The 25,140-nt window shown below is 43.1% G+C and overlaps 1 protein-coding gene and 1 long non-coding RNA gene across 12 annotated transcripts in view; one reads left to right on the plus strand and one right to left on the minus strand.

Moving 5' to 3' along the window:
- The window catches only part of KIAA1549L (KIAA1549 like), a 297,338-nt gene that overhangs the window by 246,552 nt on the left and 25,646 nt on the right, over positions 1–25,140 (minus strand). The window lies entirely within an intron of this gene.
- On the plus strand, positions 11,425–17,969 carry LOC146405312 (uncharacterized). The gene is made up of 2 exons (XR_014837115.1): positions 11,425–14,824; positions 16,156–17,969. It is a non-coding gene; the product is annotated as an uncharacterized LOC146405312 (long non-coding RNA).

Here is a 25,140-nt window from a genome sequence, read left to right on the forward strand (position 1 = left end):
CCCGTCAGGTTTGTTAACTGCTGAGCCATGATGCGAACTCCCCCAGTGTCACGTTTTTCACTTCTGAAATAATTTTAGACTTACAGAAGATTACAGAAACAGTACAAAGGGTTCAGTACCCTTCGGCCAGCTCCCTCTAATGTCACATCTTATGTAACCGTAATAGAAGTGCCAAAATCAGGAAAATAACACTGATCCAGCACTATTAACTACTTCACAGACCTTATTAGAATGTTCCAGTTCTGCCTCTAATGTTCTTTTTCTCATGCAGGAGTCAATCCTCCATCCCACCTTGCATTCAGTTCTCAAGTCTCCTTGGCTTCCACTGACCTGTGATAGTTCCTCAGTCTTTGTCTTTCATGACCTTGACATCTGCCAAGAGAACTGGTCGGGTATTCTGTACAAAGTCCATCAATCTGGATTGGTCTGCTGTCTTCTCATGATTAGAGTGAGCCTGTACATTTTTAGTAAAAACCTCCCAGAAGTGTTGCTTTACGCTTCCCAGTGTATCAAGAAGGTACATGGCCATATACCTTGTTACCAGTACTGCCACCTATGACCATCTGGCTCAGCTGGCATTTGCTGGGTTTCTCCACCCATATCATCTTTGATGCAGTGCAAAAGAGAATTCCAGCCTTTTCCTAATCATAAAGGAAATAAGTTGATGTTTCCATTCTCATTCCAGCATCTGTATACCAGTAAGAGTCATCAAACTCAGCATCCAAAGGGTTTACTTTTGGTTTTTTGTTTTAATCATATCTGTATTATTTTACCCAAAAATATGTTTCAAAGAGAAGCATTTCACTTACAACCCCAGCCCACAGCACCTGCCCCTTGCTCACTCAGCCAGAATCTCTAAACCACCTAAGCACCAAGTCCCATCTTTGAGAACTCATATCTCAAAAGGACCAACGACAAAGAGTATCAAGCCTATGGTGGCCACTGCATTCAAGGCTCTTTACACATATCATCTCCATTCCTCACAACTTTGAAGATGAATGTTATTAGCCCCATTTGAGAGAATGAGGAAAGCTCAATGATTTTAAGTACTTTGCCTCATATCTGAAAACTAATAGAGCACGAATTAACCCAACCAAGGCCGCTGGATGCTCAGCCTCCTGACACAGCACCACTCTGCAGAATTAAGTCTGATCAGTGTAGAAAGAAAGCCCCCTTCCCCTGGGGCTGAACTCTCCAAATGCTAACATAAAGTGTAAAAAGTATACATAATGACAGCTACTCTTTATACACATGTATGTCATCTTCCCCTGGATGTTTGGTTTTTTTCCTTCTCCTTCTTCTTTTTTTTTTTTTTTTTTTTGCCTTTTAGGGCTGCACTCGCAGCATAGGGAGTTTCCCAGGCAAGGGGTCAAATCAGAGCTACAACTGCCGACCTATACCAGGGTCACAGACACGAAGGATCCAAGCCATGTCTGCAACCTACACTGCAGCTCATGGGAACATCAGATCCTTAACCCACTGAGTAAGGCCAGGGATCGAACCCGCAAACTCAAGGTTCCTAGTCAGATTCATTAACCACTGAGCCACAATAGGAACTCCTGACATCTCATTTTTAAAAGCTTATTTTAAAAGAAAAGCAAGGTCTAGGGATGACATAAGCTAGAATGGTTAAGGACAAAGCAGCTGCTGAGGAAGATCGAGAAGCATGGGAGAATCCTAGCACGTGAGCAGGTGTAAGAGGCCACTTCTAGTGCAGTGGTGGCCCAAGCAAAGTGACAAAGGGCCAGAAAAAGGGCAAAACAGGAGTTCTCATTGTGGCACAGCAGGTTAAGAACCCGACTAGTATCCATGAGGATGTGGGTTCGATCCCTGGCCTCGCTCCATGGGTTTAGGATCTGGCGCTGTGGCTGTGGTGCAGGCTGGCAGCTGCAGCTCCAATTCAACCCCTTAGCCGGAGACCTTTCAGGTTGCAGGTGCAGCCCCCTCCAAAAAAAAAAAAAATCAAAACACAGAAAGAAAGAAAAAGAAAAAGAAAAGGGCAAAACACACCCTAGACACTAAGAATGTAACACATTGGTGATGCACTGGGGAAGGAACACCCAGGGCAATGGCTGTTTACTGCATATGTACCTAACTGTCACCCTGTTTTGCTTGTGAACCATCCTGTGCCCCTCCAGGGATTCTGATTCAGAAGATCCGGAGAGTGAGTTCTGGGAAGCTGCAGATATGGGTAGATCATATCATATCATAAGGACATTCCGAGAACCAGTCATAAAGAGGTTGGCGAGAGGCCGGGCAGGAGAGGAGACCAAGCACAGCTCCAGAACACAGACTCCGTGGAGGAGGGATCACACGGACAAGCGCCAGGCAGTTGCCACGATCAGATTATATCTGAAGAGTGTGATTCTCTGTGGACATGGAGACCAGACTTGCGGTTGCCAAGGGGGAGGGGGAGGGAGGGGGATGCACAGGGAATTCAGGGTTAACAGATGCAAACAATTGCCTTTGGAATGGATAAGCAATGAGATCCTGCTGTATAGCACTGGGAACTACGTCGAGTCACTTATGATGGAGCATGAGAATGTGAGAAAAAAGAATGTATACATGTATGTGTAACTGGGTCATCTTGCTGTACAGTAGAAAATTGACAGAACCCTGTAAATCCGCTATAATGGAAAAAATAAAAATCACTATAATAAAAAAAAAAAAAAAGAGTGCGATTCTCAAGGTATGACCCCCCCAGACCAGCAGCAGCAGCAACAACTGGTAACTTGTTAGAAATGAAAATTCGCAGAGTCCACCTCAAACCTACTGAATCAGTAACTCTGGGATGGGGTCCAGCAAGGTGTGTTTTTAACAAGCCGTCTGCTGACTGGAATGAATGCTCAAGTCTGAAGCGCTCTGCTCGGAGTCCGTACCGGCAAGGACATGTGATGGCCAAAACTGAATCAAAATTCCCACCACCTCCACTCCCAGTCAAATTCATATCATTGTTGTTGTTATTCAGCCCTTCCTTCCCTACAACAGGAGGGATGGGCTGCAAACCAGCGTGTACTTCAATGTCGTGCTCCTCTGCTTTCTAAGTCACTAACATGGACTGCTTGCCCAAGGGTCGGTAAATCTAACAAAATGAAAGTGCTAGGTCTTCACAAACCTTCATGTGCATACGAATCATCTGGAGGCCTTGTTCAAGTGCAGACTCTGAATCCATAAGTCTAGGTAGGGCCTAGGAGTCTGCATTTCCAACAAGCTGCCAGAGGATGCTATTGCTACTGGCCCACAGCCCACAGCGTGAGTAGCAAGAAATTACAATATCCCCGAAGAGTAAAAGCCTCTGTGGTAGGACACCATCTCCCACCAGCTGGGCTGTGCTGGGATCTGTCCTCCTCCCTGGGGTCTGCTGCTGCAGCCCCCTGCCCACCCTCTCCACGTTCCCTGTGCCTTCCCCCTTTCCTCGGGTCAGCTGGCGGGTCCACACTTCGACAGGTGCAGTCCTTGAAGGAGAAAAGGGACTCTCTGTGCCCATGATGCCAGTGGAGGGAGTCAGTGTACTTCCCAAGCACTCTCCATGTGCCTTCAGGCAGCAGCAGGATATGGCTCCTTTGTTTGCAGAGCTAACTACCCCTTATTTAAAACATAAACTGTTAGCTTCATTTTAGGCTACAAATCAACAGTAGTTGTGCAGGGCCAGAGGAGCCCTTGTTACCCTCTCATAAGCTCCATCAGTCAAGAACCGTCGAAATCCCAGCTGGGACCATCGTATTAACTCAGTGAAGAAAATGATGCTTGGGAGTTCCCACCCTGGCACAGTGACTTAAGAACCTGACTGCAGCAACATAGGAAACAAATTCATGCTTGCCAAGGGGGTGGGGGAAGGGAGTGGGAGGGACTAGGAGTTTGGGGTTAGTAGCTAAAAACTATTACATTTAGAATGGATAAGCAATGAGATCCTACCTTATAGCAGAGGGAACTATATCCAGTCTCTTGGGAGAGACCATGATGGAAGATAATATAAGAAAGTGAATGTATATATATGCATAACTGGGTCACTTTGCTGTACAGCAGAAATTGCCACAACATTGTAAATCAGCTATACTTTAATTTTTAAAAAATTAGTTGAAAAAAATTTTTTTAAAAATCTGACTGTAGCAGCTTGGGTCACTGCGGAGGTATGGGTTCAATCCCTGCCCTGGCAAAAGATCCAGTTGCAGCTGGGGCTCCAATTTCAATCCCTGGCCTGGGAATTTCCACATGCCACACACGCAGCCATTAAAACAAACAAAAAACAAAAAAATCAAATGATGCTTGCAGATCACACCTCCTTAACAAAATGGGAGCACAGTTTCCTCTCCATGCACTACTGCACTACCCCAGTTGCCTGCCCCATAAGCTATCAAATACCCTGTGGTTATGGAGTGTTTATGCTCACAAAATTGCAGAGTTGTAGCTCAAGACTTCACTGTAAATATTTATTAACCACCACCAAGACATCACTTTTTTTTTTTTATTTCAGAGTCCATTTTCTGGTTTTCCCTACCAGGCAGTTCCACCCCAACTCTCTCCATCCCTCCCTATAAAGGTATTTCTTACATAAAACTTTTATGAAAATCCACATGACAGCTCAACTAAAATTAATAAAAGATTTCTGAGATACAAAGCAGAAAGGATAGGGAATAAGTACCTATGTGGATGTGCTTTCTGAGCACGAGATCAGAAAATGATGACTTAATCATGGGGGGATATTTATCTCACTTCGTGTCAGATTATGGACTGTCAAATTGATGCAGCTAAAAGCTCAAGTGTACACAATAACGAGATTGCTCAGATGTTCCGGATTTATTGCCCCAGCTCTACCGTTTATTACATGGAGGCTTAATATTATAATAAGTTCTTTCTGAAGACTTCCTGTTGAAAAAAAAAAAGAAAGTTATGCAACAAATGATATTTCATGTGCACACTCAACAGGGGAGAAAAAATGGCACCATCGTGATGACTCTGTTATGGAGGACAGGGGAAAAATCTAAGGAAGAAGAAATATGAATATAAGGAAAAGATGAGCGAGAAGAGACCAAGAATAGAAACACTTTGTGCCTTCAAAATGGATTCTGAAACCACCAGCATATCCGTAGTGTAAGCAGAAACCAGCAAGGATAAGGACTGACTAATAAAAATTTCAAGGTATGATGGTAATTAGACAGCTGCCCACCAAACCCGTCACTCAATTCTCATAAAGCTTGCCATGCAGCACTGAGGCAATAATCTTTTTTTTTTTTTTTTTTTTAGGTTGGCCATGTTTAATTCCATGTTGAGAGGAAAAGAGAAAACCATAAAAAAAGATAAAAAAGATGCAGGGAGGGCTTCTGGCATGGAAGATAAGACCTGAATTCTAGTCTCAGAGTTTCAGAGTCCACACATAAGCTAAGACAGAGTACATTGCCAGGCCCCACTGTTGCCGTGTAAAACTCTGTTTGCTGTTATTTTCCTAGACCTCCATGTGATGCTGTCCCCATTTCTCAGCAGCCCTACTAAGGGCTGGCTTGTACTTTTGAAAAATACAAAATCTTGGAGTTCCCTAGTGACTCAGTGGGGTAAGGACCTGGCATTGTCACTGCTACGACACAGATTTGAATCCTTGGTCCTGGAACTTCTGCATGCCAAGGGCACAGCCAAAAAAATAAAATTAAATAAAATTAGGGAGTTCCTGTTGTGGCTCAGCAGGTTACAAACCTGACTGGTATCCATGAGGACGCAGGTTCGATCCCTGGCCTCACTCAGTGGGTTAAGGATCTGGCATTGCCGTGAGCTGTGGTGTAGGTCCCAGATAAGGCTCAGATCCTGCATTGCTGCGGCTGTGGTGTAGGCCAGCAACTGCAGCTCTGATTCGACCCCTGGCCTGGGAACGTCCATATGCCAAAGGTGCGGCCCTAAAAAGCAAAACTAATTAATTAACTAAATTTTAAAAAAGAAAAACACAAAATCTCTACCTGACTCCTCTGCCTGTCTGGTGCATAGCCAGATAAGCTTCAGCACAACCTTCCCGGATCCACATACAGCAGAGGCTCAAAAGCCAATTAAAACTTTCAAAAGGACAGAGACTTGTCTACTTCTCTCCAGTATCTCTCCCCAGTGCCCATAGCATGAGGCAGGCCACGGGCAGGGACTCAGTGTCTGCAAGGGAAGGACTGAAAGATCCCACAGACCTCTCAGCATATCAAGCTGTAAGGAAAAATCTGAGTAAGGTCATGGGGCCGTGTCTGTTTCATTTATCCAACTCGGTTATTTTGAAAGACTTTGTTTGTTTGTTTGTTTTGCAATTTCTAGGGCCGCTCCCGCGGCATATGGAGGTTCTCAGGCTAGGGGTTGAATCGGAGCTGTAGCTGCTGGCCTACACCACAGCTCACGGCAAGGCCGGATCCTTAACCCACTGAGCAAGGCCAAGGATGGAACCCGCAACCTCATGGTTCCTAGTCAGATTCACTAACCACTGCACCACGACAGGAACTCCTTGGAAGACTTTTCTGGATGCGCAGACATACCAGCAAACAATACAGTTCCTGCCTTTGTGGAGCTGATATTCTAGCTGGGGAAGTGGACGATAAACAAATGATGCCTATGTCAGGTGATGAACACTGCGACAGAGAAAAGCACGCGGAGGGGAGCGGGAGGGGGAGCTTCCCAGAGGAGAGCAGTTACAAGAGGAAACCTCCCAGGAGCATTTGAGCTGAAATCTGAGGATGTGAGAAATGCGGTCAAGAGATGATGTAGGGAAAAGCATACTAGGCAGAGGGAACAGCAAATGCAAAGGCCCTACAAGGAGGCCAGTGCAGAGACAGCGGATGAGAGAGGAAGTGGCTAGAGGTGGGGGGGCAGATAACGAAAGGCAATGTTCTTCACAGTGAGGTTCACCACCCGCTTGTGAGTCATACAATCAATTTATCAAGTCATACCAGCTCCTTTAAAAAGGAAATGGCAGTGGGTTCCCGCTGTGGCACGGCAGAAACAAATCTGACTAGTAACGATGAGGCTGCAGGTTCAATCCCTGGTATTGCCATGAGCTGCGATGTAGGTCGCAGAGGCAGCTCGGATCTGGCGTGGCAGCAGCTGTGATGTAGGCTGGCAGCTGCAGCTCCAATTTGACCCCTAGCCTGGGAACTTCCACATACCATGGGTGAGGACCTAAAAAGCAAAAAAAGAAAAGAAAGAAATAGAAGAGAATAAAGCAGAAAATACCACTGTGCACAGCCTATAGCAAGGCCAAATAGTGTTTGGTGAAATTCTGGTGACAGGGGCTGTGGGAGGGTTGGGGGGAGTTGCTTGTACTGCAGTGCAATATGAAATGTGCTTCTCACAAGAAATTACAGTCAAACAGTTTGAAAACCAGGAATGCAGTGCTTTATAAATCTGTGCTGCCTAACACACTACCTACCGGCCACATGTGCCTATTGAAATTTCGATTAAAAAAAATTAAACAAAATTAAAATTCAGTTCCTCAGTCACACTAGCCACATTTTGAGTGCTCAGTAGTCACATGGGGCCAGCGGCTACTGGACTGGACAGAGCAGAGATAAAACACTTCCATCAGAACACAGAAAGTTCTCTTGGCACACACAGTTATAGAGCGTTCTCTCCCTGAGTCTGTGTGACCCCTCTGATGTCACCTGAGAGAATTATAAGTGTGTCCAGTATGATCAGATGAATGGGTTTTCTGAATAGAAGGCTCTGATTTTTTTATTGTCTCATAATCCAGCTGGCATCCAGCTGGACACAAAACCAAAATATACTGAAAACCACCCTGACACCTACCAGCCATATGCACAGCTGCCTCAACTTCCTTCTCCATAAAGTCACTACTAATAAATAACCCCCATTGTTTGTTTTGAATTATAAAAACTCACTAGGGAAAAAAGCTACAAAATCCCAAAGGAGGGCACTTCAGGAATGGGCAGCTGACCAACTGTAACACAATGGTGTGATTTTTTAAAAAGTCATTTCCTGGCTCTGAGTGAGGGCTGAAAGCAAATCCAATGAAGGCATAATATTCCCACGCGGGTCTCTAATGATTATCAATCAGTGTTACCATCAGAAGTCCTGCAGCCCAAGAAGGTGGTGATACATCACACAGAGGGTTTTCAGGCACCTCACTCAGGAGTGGTCTACCCCACCCCACCCCAGGACAGAGCCTCACCTTCCAGTATCTGGGGCTGACTGCTGCTTAAAGGGGGTCTTTTATATGTTGGGGAATCATCAGTATTTTCCCTTCGGCTCTCTCCCCTGGCAATGAGGTAAAGAAAGACGCCTATGGATGTGAGGGTCCCATCCCCAGCTTTGACTTGCTGTATAGCTTAGAAAGGCAAAATGATGGTGCCGGATTGAGCAGTGTGCGTCAAGCAGTGAGGACAGGGCCTTAGCTGTTCCACCGGGTACCCTAAATAGAGGCTGCACCCTCTGAGAACCAGAAGGAGCAATACTGGCCCAGTGCAGCAGGGTCTTGGATCCCTCCCAGTTGCAGCCTGGACGATGCACGTTTCTTCTGGGTCCAGGTGTAGTTAGGCAAAGAAGGATTCCTAGTGAGCATGCTACCCCAGGACAGTGCTTCCATACATTCGGAAGCCAGATTCAGAACAAGTAGCCTGACACCTAAAACTGACAATGGAGTGGAATATTTGAAATTGGGACTATCTGTGAAAATCCATAATGCATGGGCATCATATCTATGCAACCCAGCTGCATAGTATGCAACCCAGTGTCTAACACAGTACCTAGAACATGTGGGTGCTCAATAAATATTTTTGAATGAATAAATGAAAGAATGGTTGAATATGAAATGTACAATGCTCTACACTAACCTAACGTGGCTATAACTTACTTCATCTGTCTTTCTGAATTGGACCAAGAAGCAGAGAAAAGTAGACTTGCTTTGCCTAATATTTCACTAGTCCTATCAATAATTCACAGAGGAAAGAAATAATAAAGGAAAAGATTCATTGATTTGGCTATATTAAATATCAGATGTCAGAGTCAGTATATAAATTAAAAGGAAAATTATATAAAATTGGAGAAAGTACCTGCAACACATGATAAAGACTTAATACCATGACTCTACAAAGAGAGCCTAAAATAAATAGGAAAAGATACATAGTACCTTAATAGAAAAGCCAGGGAAGAATGTGAATATACTCTAAACACACACACACACACACACACACACACACACACACACACACACACACGGCTTAGAAACACATGAAAAAACAAAGTTCAACCTCTCTGCTGCTAATAAAAAAATGCACATTAAAACCACAACATGAAGAAGAAAGAATCTATACATGTATGTGTCACTGGGTCACCATGCTGTATAGTAGAAAACTTTCAGAATACTGGAAATCAGCTATAATGAAAAAAACAAAAATCATTATATTAAAAAAAACCCCACAACATGATACCATTTTCAACTATCAAGTTGGCAAAGATATTCTGTTGTTTTGCTTTTTCATGGCGCTACTCAGCACAGGCAAAGGTGTGGAGAAATGGGTTCCTTCCTATACTTATGGAAGATAATTTGATAATTTATGCCAAAAGCCATATATATGTGCACCCCTTTTGATCCATAACTCTATTCCAGAATTTATTCTAAGCAAATAATCAGAGATGTAACCAATGATTTATGTGAAAGATGCTTATGGTTTAAGGAGAACAGGATTCATCTATAAATCCATTAACAGAAGGGTTGTTAAGTGATTATTACTGGCCTGTGATGGAAACGATGTATAATTTTTAGAGTCCTTTTGCCAAGAGTTAGAAACATCCCACATGTCCATCAACTGATGAACGGATTAAAAAAATGTGGTCTATACATAAAATGGAATATTATTCAGTTTTTAAAAGGAAGGAAATCCTGCTACAGCCTGGATGAACCTTGAGGATACTATGCTAAGTGCAGTAAACCAGTCACAAAAAGACAAGTGCTGTAGGAGTCCGGTTAAATGAGCACCCAAAGTAGTCAGTCATAGAAACAGAAGGTAGAAGAGTGGTTACCAGGGGCTAGCTGGAGAGAGAAATGGAAAGCTGTTGTTTAATACGTGTGTAGAGTTTCAGTTTTGCAAGATGAAAAAAGTTTTGGAGATCTGTTTTAAAACAATGCAAATATACTTAACACTACTGAACTTCAAATGATTAAGACAATCATCTTGGCAGCTTGATGTGGGAATCTCGACCAGGAATTAAACCCGGGTCCCAGGGGTGAAAGCAAAAAGTCCTAACCACTAGACCATCCGGGAACTTGAGATGGCAAATTTTATGTTTAGTGTTTTTTAATCACAATTTTTAAAGTTCTTTTACGAGAGTATCTAATCATCCGTGGATTATTCCTTTCCTAAACTATCCTACAATAGCATATACTTCATGCTAAATCCACACTGCACATAGTTACATTTGTGTGTCATTCTGAAGGCACTTAAGGGTGTTTCAGAACACATTTCCAATGATGATTTTCATGACCCCCAGTTATAACTTTAATAGACTTCTACACTTTTGTGCTAATTGAGAGTAAGTGATTAATAAAAATACGAGGTAGTACATTTACTGAATTAAGAAATCCTTAACATCACAAGTTCTTTGCCAAAGGCTAACTCACGGTTTTCCACAGCATTTCCAGGGCATTTCAAATTTTCTTCTTCCCAGAGTTCCCGTCGTGGCGCAGTGGTTAACGAATCCGACTAGGAACCATGAGGTTGCGGGTTCGATCCCTGACCTTGCTCAGTGGGTTAAGGATGTGGCGTTGCCATGAGCTATGGTGTGGGTTGCAGTCAAGGCTTGGATCCCGTGTTGCTGTGGCTCTGGTGTAGGCCGGCGGCTACAGCTCTGATTCGACCCCTAGCCTGGGAACCTCCATATGCTGCGGAAAGCGGCCCTAGAAAAGACACACACACAAAAAAATTCTTTTTCCATAAACACCCAGCTCCTGGAGACTGCAAGTCTTAAGTCTCCTCACACACAAATCCTTTGTCAGACCCTGCTCTGGTTTTCTTCATAAATGCTAGAGACACTAGACATATTCAAGCATTCTTACCCTCTACAACGAGACAGTCTAAAAGGGCAGCTCTACAAGGATGGGTGCAGCATCTGTACATCAGTCTGGCACAGAAATCCATGTCAATAGTTTACGCAGATGAGCTGTAAATTTTTCATTATAATTGTCACTTTTTTTGTCTCTCTAGTGTCTAAAATAGTGCCTGGCCTACTAATAGGATAAATTATAATTTATTCAATAAGTAAGTCAATTAACTAATTTCATAGATTGTATAACAACAAATTTTAAAAGAAGTTTCAAATATTTACATATTATATGAAATGACAGCAAAACCATTCTAACTGAGCATTGTTATGGGAACGTATCTTCTCCTAGAATTACTCTGAATTAACATCCAAAAGTCATGTTCAATACAGATCACTCCCTCTGCAGAATTTTTTTTTTTTTTTTTTTTTGCTTTTTAGGGCCACACCCAAAGCATCTGAAGGATCCCAGGCTAGGGGTCAAATCAGAGTTGTAGCTGCCAGTCTACACCACAGCCACAGCAACGCAGGATCCAAGCTGTGTCTGCAACCTACACCACAGCTCACGGCAACGCTGGATCCTTAACCCGCTGAGCGAGGCCAGGGATCGAACCTACATCCTCATGGATACTAGTTGGATTCATTTCCACTGAGCCACGACCGGAACTGCCCCCTCTGCAGAATATTAATAGGTATTCTTGATAAAAGGATTCCATGTCCATTATGTTTGGAAAATTCTAGGGTAAACAAAGTAAAACTGATTTCTTGGCCATCAAACTTCTTATGCTCTAAAAAGTATTGGGTGAATTATTCATCTTCAGGAAGGGGATGCTGAACGCGACACTTCCCTGAACCACCTGAAAATGAAGTGCTTTTAAGGAAGGAGTCTCATGGAATCCATGTTCCCCAGCATCAGCTGTGGAAAGTCTTGTTCCTCTACTCCTATCGAAAGCCTTCAGTCACACCAGAAAAAGGTATCACCCTGACAGTGGAGTGAAGACCATAGCTGGGATCGGACTCCCTGGGTTCAAACCCTGTCACTGTCACTAGCTCAGGCAAGTTATTTAAGCTCTCTGTTTCTCGTTTTCCTTGTCTGTAGGAAGGAGAGAATAACAGCACCTAGCCCATAGCAGATTCCTTTGTGTAAATGTTTGCACTGATATTCAAATGGTTTATATAATATCTCAATAAATGAAGAAATCACAATAACAAATCAGACAGACATCAACAGACTCTTAACCGATCCCTTCCTGGTAGGAGACGGTACCAGCTTTCTAACCATGCGCTATCAGCATGCTGTGTCATCAGTCGGAGAGCAAATAATCGGCTCTGATTAATGCAGCCAACTAGTTAAGTCGAGGTCTGTTAAGACATTCTGTCTCTCTCTCTCTCTCTCTTTTTTTTTTTTTGGCTGCATCCACAGCATAAGGAAGTTTCCAGGCCAGTGATCAAACCCTTGCCACAGCAGCAGCCCTCGCCACAGCAGTGACAATGCCAACTCCTTAACCTGCTGAGCCATCAGGAAACTCTCTGTTAAGACAATCTACTAGAAGGCACTACGTACTTCAGTACTAATACTAGGGCAAGGCAGCTCCCAGAAACACCATTTCTTGCCCCAAGGTAGAACCTAGCCACTTTCTCAGCACAGCACAGCCCACACAATCTTATTTATAGCAAGTCTGTAGGGTGTTAGTAATTCAGGAAATGCCTATATTAGCAAGATTTAGCCAGCATATTTAGTCTACAAAACAAGCCCTAAAAACAATACATGTAATTCTTTTTGTAATTTGTGGAGATATATATATATACACACACAGGAATTATTCATATAATAACCCAAGAAGACAAGCTTCCAATAGCCACTGGACATAAAGTTGGATAAACATATAGATTTTTCTGCCTGTGTATTTCATATAAAATAGTCATATAAGAAATAGAATTTGGCTGCTTTAAACATCGTCATTTTTACTGGTTCTAATACACGCTTAGAGACCTTTAACTCTAGTGGAAATTAAATGCTTTGCATTTAAGATGTTTGCTACTCTGACCTTTAGACATTAAAATAACTACCAGAAAGAATAAATGGGAATGTTTCACTTATATCTACATCTCAGATCTGCAGTTTTAAGTAAAAAGATCTTTCACCTTCAGGGTCAGAAAGGACAGAATGTACCATGTGCAGCTAGAATAGAAGGCTCAGCTGAGCCACAAGAAGAACACTCCCCCCCAAACAAGAGAGGCCTAGGACTCAAATGGAGAATGTTCTGCCTGCTTTACGGCCATCAAATCTAAGTCTCTAACTTGCTTTCTCAATAATCCTCAGTGATACTCAATCTCCGCTTGAGAACAAAAGTGAGTCTTACTTCATACACATGCAATGATCCTGAAAATGTGAATACACTGAATGCCAGTCAAAAGCACTAGGAGAGCTAACGCTTTAAAAGAACAGCTGTAACTCTCCCTTGTCATTTTGGTCCCTGCCATTTGAACTTCACCAATCAGTAAAACAAAAATTAGAGATGATCATGTTAAGCAAAGTAAGTCAGACAGAGAAAGACAAACATCATAGGCTATCACTTATATGTGGAATCTAAAAAAAAAAGATACAGATGAACTTCTTTACAAAACAGAAACAGATCCACAGAAACAGATAACAAAGTTATGGTTACAAAGAAGAGGGGTGGATAAATTAGGAGATTGGAACTAACAAATATTCACCTCTACATATAAAAGAGATAACCAACAAGCACCCTCTTGTATATAGCACAGGGAACTATACCAATATTTTGTAATGATCTGTAAGGGAAAGGAATCTGAAAAATTATATATGTACCTCAGTTAAAAATATTAAATATAAGTACAAATAAAAACAAACAAGGTTTCAAGGGCCATGACCTGTGAAAATGAATAAAGGAAATCCCATTTAAAATGGAGTTGGGAGGCCCTGAAAGGAGAGCTCTCACTCACCACCAACCAAGGCCATACCTTGTATCTCCCCAACAGGAAGAGGCTTGTTTTACACACCCCAGCAAGGGAAAGAAGATTTTCTGCTCTCCCAGCAACAGCCCAGCCAATGACAAGTCATAGCAATTCAGCCAATCAGGAGCCACGACAATCACTCTCCTCCAATGGACTTTTGTTCACCACAGTTTGCGTGTCTTCTGTAAGTCTTCTGCTCTTCCCGAATAAACTTTATTTTGCTGGCTGAACCACTTACCTTTGTTTTAAACAGCTTATAGAACAAAGAGTTTCCAATTTTTTGTTTGTTTGTTTTGGCCACACCCGGGGCATGTGGAAGGTCCCAGTCCAAGGACTGAATCTGAACCCCAGTTGTAACCTACGCCACAGCTGCGGCAATACTGGATCCCTAACCCACCGCACTGGGCCGGGGATCAAACCCACACCTCCACAGAGACCTGAGCCACTGCAGTCAGGTTCTTAACCCACTGTGCCACAGCGGGAACTCCTCCAATTTTTCATTTTGCCTAATAAGGGCATTTAAAAATTAAAGCAAAACAGCAACAAAAACCCTACCATCCACTAGCAGACAGTCACAATCCTGGCCACACAAAAGAATCATGTGGGGAGTTCTGAACCCACCCCAGGAGCAGGCCTGCCCCAGAATCCTGATTCAGTTGTCTGAGATGGAAACAGGAATCTATCATTTCTAAAAGCTCCCCAAGTGGTTCTAACATGTAGTGAGGGTTGAGAACCACCATCATGTCATAAAACAAATGGTATTTTTATTTATTCACTTATTTTTGTCTTTTTAGGGCCACACCCACAGCATATGGAGGTTCCCAGGCTAGGGGTCTAATCAGAGCTACAGCCACAGCCATGCCAGATCCAAGACTTGTCTTCAACCTGCACCACAGCTCATGGCAACGCCAGATCCTTAACCCAGGGTTAAGGCCAGGGATCGAACCCGCAACCTCATGCTTCCTAGTCAGATTCATTAACCACTGAGCCACGACGGGAACTCCCTCAAATGGTATTTTTAAACCAAAAAAGTAAGACTATAATCTCACATTATGGTATGGCTATTAAGAGTAAATAAAATTAGGCTTACGATAAACACCTGGTGTTAACTTTGTATTTCTCATTTCACTGCTAACAACCAAGGCGGAAGGGCTTATGGGCCAGCATTTGCACTTCCCCATTCATCACTCTGTAATATCTTACAACGTGGCTTGTGCCCTCTCCACTCCTCCACTCAAGCAGCACTTTCATAGCTCACAAAGCAATCCTGGGTAGCCAAATCCAATCACTTTTCCTCATTTCTCCTACCTCCGTATCTCCGCAGCCCTTCACAGAGTGGGCTAGTCCCCTCTTCTTAAAACTGTCTTCCTCCCAGCCTACCAAACAACTCACTGTTCCCCACACATGGCTTGCAAATCCTTGCTTTTAGTTTCGCTCATGCTGCTTCCCTTTCTTAGAACTCCCTTCCACCCTGTCCATAAACCTAAATCCCACATCAATCCTAAATCAAGGACAAAGTCAATTTCTAGCCACTCCGGATGCCCATCCGTGTTCCATGTGTGGGTTGTCAGGGCACAGCACCTAGTAGTATTTAAAACACAGTGTTCAAATGAATGTGCCTTTATTCCCCAGTTAGTGAGCATGAAGATGCTTCATAAATAAATTCTCTGTATGATATTATAATGGTGGCTACATGTCATTTTACATTTGTTCAATCCCACAGAGAAGACAAACACCAAGAGCGAACCTTCACAGAAACTGGACTTTGGGTGACTATGATGTGTGAATGCAGGTTCATCAGTTGTAACAAATAGGACCACTGGGCCAGCAGGGGAAGGGGAGGGCAGATCCCAATAAGGAGGGGGCTCTGCTAGTGTGGGAGCCCCAGGTATATGGGTAATCTATGTCCTTTCCTCTCTACTTTATTGTAAACCTAAAACTGCTCTAGAAAAATAAAGTTAAAATTTTAAAATAATAACACGAGGGAGTTCCTTTTGTGCCTCAGCAGGTTACAAACCCAACTAGCATCCATGAAGACTGGGATTCGACCCCTGGCCTCGCTCAATGGGTTAAGGATCCAGCGTTGCCATGAGCTATGGTGTAGGTCACAGCCGTGGCTCAGATTCAACCCCTAGCCTGGGAATTTCCACATGCCGAAGGTAGGGCCCTAAAAAGCAAAAACAAACAAACAAAAACAATAAAATTAGATTAAAAATCACAAAAATAAAATGCAGTATTCACTTTGAGGAGTGAGATGAGGTCATAAACCAGAAGGCCAACCTCAAGGTCAAAAGCCAAGACCAAAAGCCTGGGAAAGCAAAGCACAAGATGGACTGAGTCAAGAGTTTCAGAACCAAGATGGTTAACAAGCCCAAAACCTAAAACAAGAACCAATCCAGGTACTGACTCTAATTAGTCTGTGATAATAATTACCATTTTGGGGGGTGATTTCCTAGGCAACGCCTAGGAACACGAAATTCATTATTTTACCTAGCCTTCATAACTCCACGAGGAATGCATTATTGTCCCCGTTTTGCAAAAGTGGTACACACCAGTCAAGCAGTTGAGAGATACGCCCCCAGAGCACCTGGGAGTAAAAGGCTGAGCCAGCCATTTATCATGCTAATTCCGCCCCTTTTTAATTCCAAAGCTTGTGAGAAACTTCTCTGCTACAGTCACTGCCTCCTTTAAGGGTAGCTTCTCTAAGCCTCAGCTTCCTTTTCCAAAAAAAAAAACCGTGGAGGTTGGTCTTAGTGATTCCCATGATCCACACTCTAAATCTAACATCCCACAGATCTATGAAAAAGGAGAGGGAGGCAGAAGTAGACACAGCAGAAGGCCAGGAACAAAGAAATAAAAGACAGAAAGGCAGCGGTAACAGGCAGAGGCACATGAGAAAAGACAAAATGGCCTTTGTGGCCCCTACGAGCCCAGACTCCCTTGGGCTTTGTTCCTGGCTGGTTGAAGCCTTTTTCCTACTCTGAGATGGGTGTGAGGCAACTTTCTGCTGTATTAAGTTCTCCTTCCAAAAGGCATCCCCAAATGCCCTGAGGGCTTACAGAAAACCATCATGGAAGTAAAACTACAGGGAAGAAAAAAATAAAAGAGGTGAGAATACACTGGAAAAGCAACCTTGGGGGTTTTCATTTTAAATCGAGAAAGAGGATTATGATAATGATCAAATGAAGTCAGTCAAAAGGGGTGTTTTCCAAAGAAAGAGAATAAATGAGCAAGGAGCACAGAGAGGAGAGTGAGCAGTGACCTTGATTTAGCAACTGATCTTTATTGATTTTCTTTCACCTTCTCACTTGATTCTGGGAAAAGTCATAATGCAAAGAGTGTGACATTAGAATCCATCCTTAATGAAACTAGTGGATTAACAAAAATGTCAGTGAAGCACAAAAGAGAAGGGAAACATCTTGAAAGAAACCCTACTTCTTTTAATCACCAGGAAGATCGGCAAAAAGGAAAAAAAAAAAAAAGAAAGAAAGAACTTCAGGATGGTAAATGTCATCCATTTTACTTTCCTACAAAAAGCCCTTTAGAGAACAATCAATTATGAATCACCATCTTTCTGACCTGTGATAAAGACTTTTGCCAAGCCATCAAACCAATACTTGAGCACACCAGGACCTTAAAAAGTCTGGGTTTCACAAGTGTTAGCACTGATATAGTTCAGTTTCAGTGACGGAGGCACAGTTTTGAGACTCTCCAAAATTCATAAACGCCTCCATTCAAAAAGAAACAAACGCAAATGTTATAATATTGCCTCCCCCAGCCCCGCAGCATCAGTTACACTTTATCTAACCTTTGACTATTGTGTTGTTTTCTTTTTTTCTTTTTAGGGACACATCCAGGGCATATGGAAGTTCCTGGGCTAGGGGTTGGATTGGAACTGCAGCTACTGTCTTGCACCACAGCCACAGCAACCTGTGATCCAACCTATGCTGCAGCTTTCGGCAACGCTGGATCCCTAACCCACTGAACCAAGCCAGGGATGGAATCCGAATTCTCACCGACGCTTTGTCGGGTTCTTAACCCACTGAGCCACAACAGGAACGCCTATTACCCTATTATGTCGTTTTAAAGGGGAAAAAAAAGTTTCCCACGCAAGCAGTTTCTGGGCTTTTTTACAGTCCAGTTTAAGGACAGGACACCTAAATCTCAAGGACAGAGTCAGAGGTGAAATAACCAATCCCTAAAAGAGGAAAATCTCTATCACCCTAGACAGGCAGAGCTGGGACGCAGAGGCCAAAGAACTTGCTCACACAAGGTATCTGTGTGTAGAAAGCTTTCCTAAAGGTTTAGGAAGCTCTAAAATGTATTTATTTATATGTAAATATATTTAGCGTTGGAAAACATTACAAAACACTGGATCTAATTTTGCAGATAGGGAAACAGAAGGGGATAACTGGTCCAAAGCCAAGGCCACGCAGCTGATAGGAAGCAAAGTCCCTTACACTTCATTTTCAGCTCATTATTTAGTTCCCTATTCCTAGTTGCCCCCAGACTCCTAATTGGCTAAAATAACTTCCCTTCTAGCTCCAGAACATATTGGCCCAGTTATGCCTGTTTTGGAAAAGAAGGCACTACAAAAGACATTTTCAATCTTTTTATGTGTGTGTACAACAAATATCTATTCCTTACTTGAGAAGAGTAGAATTCATTGAGATTATTTTTTTCCTCTGGAAAGTAGATAATTAAGGGACAAGGTGAAATTTCTATTATCTAAACAGCTCTTAGGAAGGGAATGACTTTTTTGGGGGGTGGGGGGGGGGAACCTTGATGAGATTTGGGGCTTGGAAGGCGAGACCCTCCAGGGATCATTGAGAGTAAAAAGTGACTAAAAAAAAGTCAACAGCTCTGAGCAAAAACTGGTGAAGAGTTTGGGGATGAAAGAGAAGAAGGAAGACAGAAAGACAGGAGCAGAAGACGGGGGTGGGGTGGGGGGGGTGGTTAAGCACAGGCCAGGAAACTATTCAGAACAAGGACACAGCATGAACTTTTTAAAGCCATTTGCCTGGCTGCAGTGAAAGTCCTTTAGACTCCACAACATTAAAGTCTTCTTAGCAAAAGGAACAAAAGCAAAAACAAACAAGTGGGACTACCTCAAGCTAAAAACCTTCTTGCAGAGCAAGAAACTATGAACAAAGTAAAAAGATATTTTACAGAGTGGGAGAAAAAAACTTGTAAATCATGTATCTTAAAAGAGGCTAATATGCAAAACACAAAGAACTCATACAGGCGAGTAGCAAAAACACGAAGAATCTAATTTAAAAATGGGCAGAGGAATGGCCATCACTAAAAAGTCTACAAATAACATGCTGGAGAGAGTGTAGAGAAAAGGGAATCCTACACTGTTGGTGGGACTGTAAATTGGTGCAGCCACCATGGAGAACAGTTTTTGGAGGTTCCTCCAAAAAATAAAAAGAGTCACCATATGATCCAGCAATCCTACTCCTGAGCATATACCTGGAGAAAACCATAATTTGGAAAGATACATACACCCCTATGTCTATAACAGCACTATTTACAACAGCCAAGACTTGGAAACAACCTAAATGTCCAATGACAGATGAATGGATGAGAAAGATGTGGTATACACATACAATAGAATACTACTCAGCCATAAAAAAAGAAACGAAATAATACCACTTGCATCTACATGGATGGACCTAGAGCTGATTATACTAAGCAAAGTAGATCAGGAAAAGAAAAACAAATACCATATGATATCACTTATATGTGGAATCTAAAATATGACATAAATGAACTTATCTACAAAACAGACTCATAGATACAGAGAACAGATTTGTGGTTGCCAAGGGGGAAATCTGCAAAGGCGGCGGGTAGGGAGGGTTGGATTAGGAGTTTGGGTTTAGCAGATGCAAACCATTAAATATAGAATGGATAAACAACAAGATCCCACTGTATAGCATAGGGAACTTTATTCAAAATCCTGTAATAAACCATAATGGAAAAGAAAAAAATATTTAGCAGCCTGCCTTAGAAAGGGGGGAAAGCAGAGCTTCCTGGCCTGCCTGCTTGTATCACTCACAAGTGTCCTATCTTAATAAATCTAAGATACCTTTTTTGCCTTAAAAAGGTAGGGGGAGAAGGGCAGAATGGGCAGAGGAACCAAACAGACATTATTCCAAAAAAGACACACAAATGGCCAATAGGTACATGAAAAGGTGCTCAACATCACAAATCATCACAGAAATGACAATTGATGAAATTCTCATGAGCAAAATGAGATGTCACCTCGCAACTGTCGGAATGGCTAGCCTTATAAAGACAAGAGATAACAAGTGTGGGTGAGTGTACAAAATAAAGGGAACACTAGTACACTTTTGGTGAGAATGTAAACGATAAAGCCTCAAAAAATTAAAAACAGGACTACCGTGTGACCTAAAAATCTCACTTTTAGGTATATATCTGAAGGAAACAAAATCGCTATATCAAAGAGCTATTTGCATCCACATGTTCACTGCAGCATTATTCACAACAGCCAAGACATGTTAACAATCTAAGGGTCCATCAATGGATGAATGAATAAGACATGGAATAACCCTAAAATGGAATATTACTCAGTCATAAAAAAGGAAGGCACTCTTGCCATTTGTGACAATGTGGACAACCTTTGAGGGTATTATGCTAACTGAAATAAGTCAGATAGAGAAACACAAATACCATATCACTCACTTATATGTGTAATCTTAAAAAACTGAACTCACAGAAATAGAGAAGACATTGGTGGTTGCCAGAGTCAGAGGCTGGGTAGGGGGTTGGTCAGTGGTGGAGGAAGTGGGTGAAGGTGATCCAAAGGTACAAATTTCTAGTTATAAGTTCCAGGCATGTAATGTTAAAAAAATTTTTTTTCTTTTTTTTCTTTTTTTGCTTTTTAGGGCTGCCCCCAAGGCATATGGAGGTTCCCAGGCTAGGGTTGAATGAGAGTTGTAGCTGCCGGTCTATGCCACAGCAACTCAGGATCCGAGCCACATCTGCAGTCTACACCACAGCTCACAGCAACGCTGGATCCTTAAACCACTGATCGAGGCCAGGGATCAAACCTGCGTCCTCATGGATGTTAGTCAGATTTGTTTCCACGGAGCCATGATGGGAACTTCCAAACAGTTCCTGGGTACCAGGGTACCTGGGTACCAAACAGACCTGGGTACCGAACAGACCTGGGTACCTGAAAGTGAAGATTAACTTTGCGGGAGGGGGAGGTAGAAGGAAGAGGAGCAAGTAGGAAGAAAAAGAGAAAGGAGAAGGAGCAGAAGAAAAAGAAGAGGCGGCAGCAGCAAAGTAACTGCTGCCAGGAAAGCACCCTGATGCTTTTCAATTAGACTTGTGAAGAAAGATGCAGTGGGAAGTAATCCCTTCCGTGCAGCGTGGGGTGAGCCGGGTTTCAGAAAGGTTCCTGCAGGGCAGAGAGCAAATGTCAGGCCTCCCGGAATTTCAGGGCTCTGGGGAGCTTTGCTGAGATTGCCCTGGCGGATTACCCTACATTATTAGTGGGGGTTAAGTGTGTGCTGCCAGCCCCCTACCCGGTCCACATCCACCTGTCTGAGAGACACACGAGGTCACAGGACTTGGACCAAAGATCATTGGGAAAACAAGAGACACCAAATGGGAAGCCAGGGGGTCCCGGCAGCCACCCCCTCCTCTGCACACGCGCACTTGTGTTGCCATATGGCCTGCGCACGGGTGAAGCATAAGTGGGAGCCCGCGGGAGCCCCCGCCCCCCGCCCCCACCCGGCCTTCCTGAAAGCGAGCCAAGCGCATTCTAGCAGCACTCGGTGACCAACAGAAACGCACGCAGCGGGTGTGCTGGGGTCGTGGGATTCTGGATTATGTTTTTCCCTCTTCTCTGCAGGAGAATTTGGGGGGAGCAACACGGTTTTGTGATATTCATGCAAAAAATTATAACGACATTGTAATTGTGTTGCTCAAGTAAATAAACACAGAAGGAAGACATGAGAGCAGTCATTTTTCATTCTTTGACTGTTGCAGTAACGAGTTAGTTTTGCTCTAAGTGCAGAATCATTCAGAGAAGTGGTACACATGGGTCATAATAAATAGCCCTACTTGGGAAACATTAACCTCGCCACAGCAGGCCAGGTCCATAATTTTATTGACATATAGCCTCTCTTCTGAAAACCGGGCCAGTGACACCTAGAACCCAGATAAGACACTATGCCCACAATGCAGGTTTTGGTGCTCTTGAAAACAAAATGTGCAGGGAGGAGTTCCCGTCGTGGAGCAGTGGTTAACGAATCTGACTAGGAACCACGAGGTTGCAGGTTGGATCCCTGCCATTGCTCAGTGGGTTAAGGATCCGGCGTTGCCGTGAGCTGTGGTGTGGGTTGCAGATGTGGCTCCGATCCCGCATTTCTGTGGCTCTGGCATAGGCCGGCAGCTACAGCTCTGATTGGACCCCTAGCCTGGGAACCTCCATATGCCGCAGGAGCAGCCCTAGAAAAAGGCAAAAAGACAAATAAATAAATAAATAAATAAAAACGTGCAGGGAGACGACAGAAAGAGACATTCCCAGAGGATATTTAGTCTGCAATTTTTTTTTGTTAATGTATTATGGCAGTTTCATTTGACTCCTCTATCACTCAAAACCACTGTTTAAATAATTTTGTAGCTCAAGATAATTTTGGTCATCTGATAATGTCTTTTCTGTAATCTCTCTACACAACCCCTTCCACAAACCTAATTTAAGTTTTTCTATGATATATTTGGGCATCTGTGAATTTATGGCATTTATTCTATTTACTTCAGTGCTTTGTTTATGCTCTCTTTTTCTTTCTTTTCTCTTTTTCTTTGCTTTTTCAGGGTCGAACCTGCAGCATATGGACGTTCCAAGGCTAGGGGTCAAATGAGAGCTGCAGCAGCCAGCCTACACCACAGCTGCAGCCACATGGGATTGAAGCTGCGTCTGCGACCTATACCACAGCTCACAGCAACACCAGATCCTTCAATCCACTGAGCGAGGCCAGGGATTGAACCCACATCCTCCTGGATCTTAGTTGGGTTCATTACCGCTGAGCCACGATGGGAACTCCAATCTATTTTTACTTCTCATTCATTTTTTCTGGACTAAAAGATCCATGAAGACAAGAATATTTACTCTGTTCACCACCATTTTCTTTATTCCTCTTACCAAGGGCAGTTATTAAATAAATTACTTGATATAAATTTTTAAAAAGTTTCCTGAGTTGTGATTTTATCTAATTTTATTTTATTTTATTTACTTATTTATTTTGGTCTTTTCGTCTTTTCTAGGGCTGCACCTGTGGCATGATTTTTTCTAATTTTAAATGAAAGTTTTATTAAACCCTCCTTCACCAAGTACAACCTTTTAATGGTGACTCTCCCAGCTTTCTGCATTCCTATGCATACAAGAGATTTAAAGGATCCATTTCACCCTCCCTGAGAGTCTGCAAATAGTAACTCCATTTAACAACAAACAACACAGGACATTACAGAGAGCTGACACAAAGGGCCCACATTCAAAATAATTATCGCTAGCTAACTTTATTTTTTTTATTTATTTTTTTTTTCTGTCTTTTTAGAGCCACACCTGTGGCACATGGTAGTTCCAGGCTAGGGGTCAAATGGGAGCTGTTGCCGCTGACCTACGCCAGATCCGAGCCACATCTGTGACCTACACCACAGTTCACGGCAATGCCAGATCCTTAACCCACTGAGCGAAGCCAGGGATCGAACCCACAACCTCATGGTTCCTAGTCAGATTCGTTTCTGCTGCGCCACAATGGGAACTCCTATCACTAGCTAACTTCTACGCTTGGGTACCTGAAACTGGCAATGTCAAATCCCACCGAAAGTAAAATGTCTAAGTCAGTGATACGAAATCTGTTTCTTCAAGCTCCTTGGAAGCCTGAATGCTAAGGAGGTTCCTCTCTCCCAGAAAAACACAGGTAAATTTAAACATATAATTTTAAGGGTGTATAGACACCACCCACCACCCCCCAAGGCAGTGTTTTTCAATTTAAAGATTGGGATCCATTAGGAAATCATGAAATCAACTTAGTGGGTCATGACCAACTCAGAAGGAGAAGAAAGGGAGGAGGAAGGGAAATGAAGAGAAAAGAAGTGGAAAAGGGAAGCTGGGAGGAAGAGAGGTAATGGGAAGTGTATTTCCTGACACTTTTTTCTTAGGTGTGGGTGTGTATGTGTGTGTAAATGTAGAAAAGATTATTCTAGGGGTTCATGGAACCCTGATCCAAATGATTAAGGATGAAGTTATCATCTTACTTAGCTGCCAAGATCCTCAGATAAAAGATTATTGCCTCTCATGTGATTTTTTTTTTTCCTTTTACAGCCACACCCCATGGCATACGGAAGTGCCCAGGCCAGGGATCAAATCCAAGCCAGAGCTGCAACCTACACCATCCACAGCTGCAGCAACACCGAATCCTAACCCGCTGCACTGGGCCGGAGATTGAACCAGCACCTCCGTGGACAAACCAGGTGATTAACTCACTGCACCACAGTGGGAAGTCCCTGATGTGATTTTTAAGAAGGATACATGCCTAGACGGAGGTGTGAAACAGAATCCTGAGGTTGAGGTGCTCCAAGAAATTAAGCTTTATTGTAGCAGAGGACAAAGACTGAAGTGGGGCCCTTACAGCTAGAGGAGACCCAACCTCATCCCACAAACCACAGGTCACCGACTCAAGGATGCAGGAGCCAGGTGGGTGACATCAGTGAGTGAAACACACCTGGGGAGGTGAGTCTGTGACGAACCGAAAAGGGCACGACCCATCTAAGAGGCACAGGTGTCCCTCTAGCCAGCCAGCCGCCCTGGGGGAAATACAAGAGCCAGGAGATCAGGGCTTAAGATTTTCAAAAATAAGCCAGAAATCTGGAGATCTCATGTCAAATTTTCTGATGTTTAATATAGTCAAGAAAAAAAAACAAAAGAAAATTGTTTTTAAACATGGTGCAGGCTAAAACTATTAGTCAAATAACTCTGTGGGCTGGAGAGTTTTGAGCCTTGGGCTGAAAAGGAGATAGGATTTGTTTTTTTTGTTTTTTGTTTTTGTCTTTTCTAGGGCTGCTCCCACGGCATATGGAGGTTCCCAGGCTAGGGGTCAAGTCGGAGCTATAGCC

Source organism: Sus scrofa, chromosome 2, assembly GCF_054392235.1.
Source record: "Sus scrofa isolate SSC_HxYL_T2T_F1_AM1 chromosome 2, Sscrofa_HxYL_maternal_Yorkshire_Landrace_v2.0, whole genome shotgun sequence".
Lineage (NCBI taxonomy): Eukaryota > Metazoa > Chordata > Mammalia > Artiodactyla > Suidae > Sus > Sus scrofa.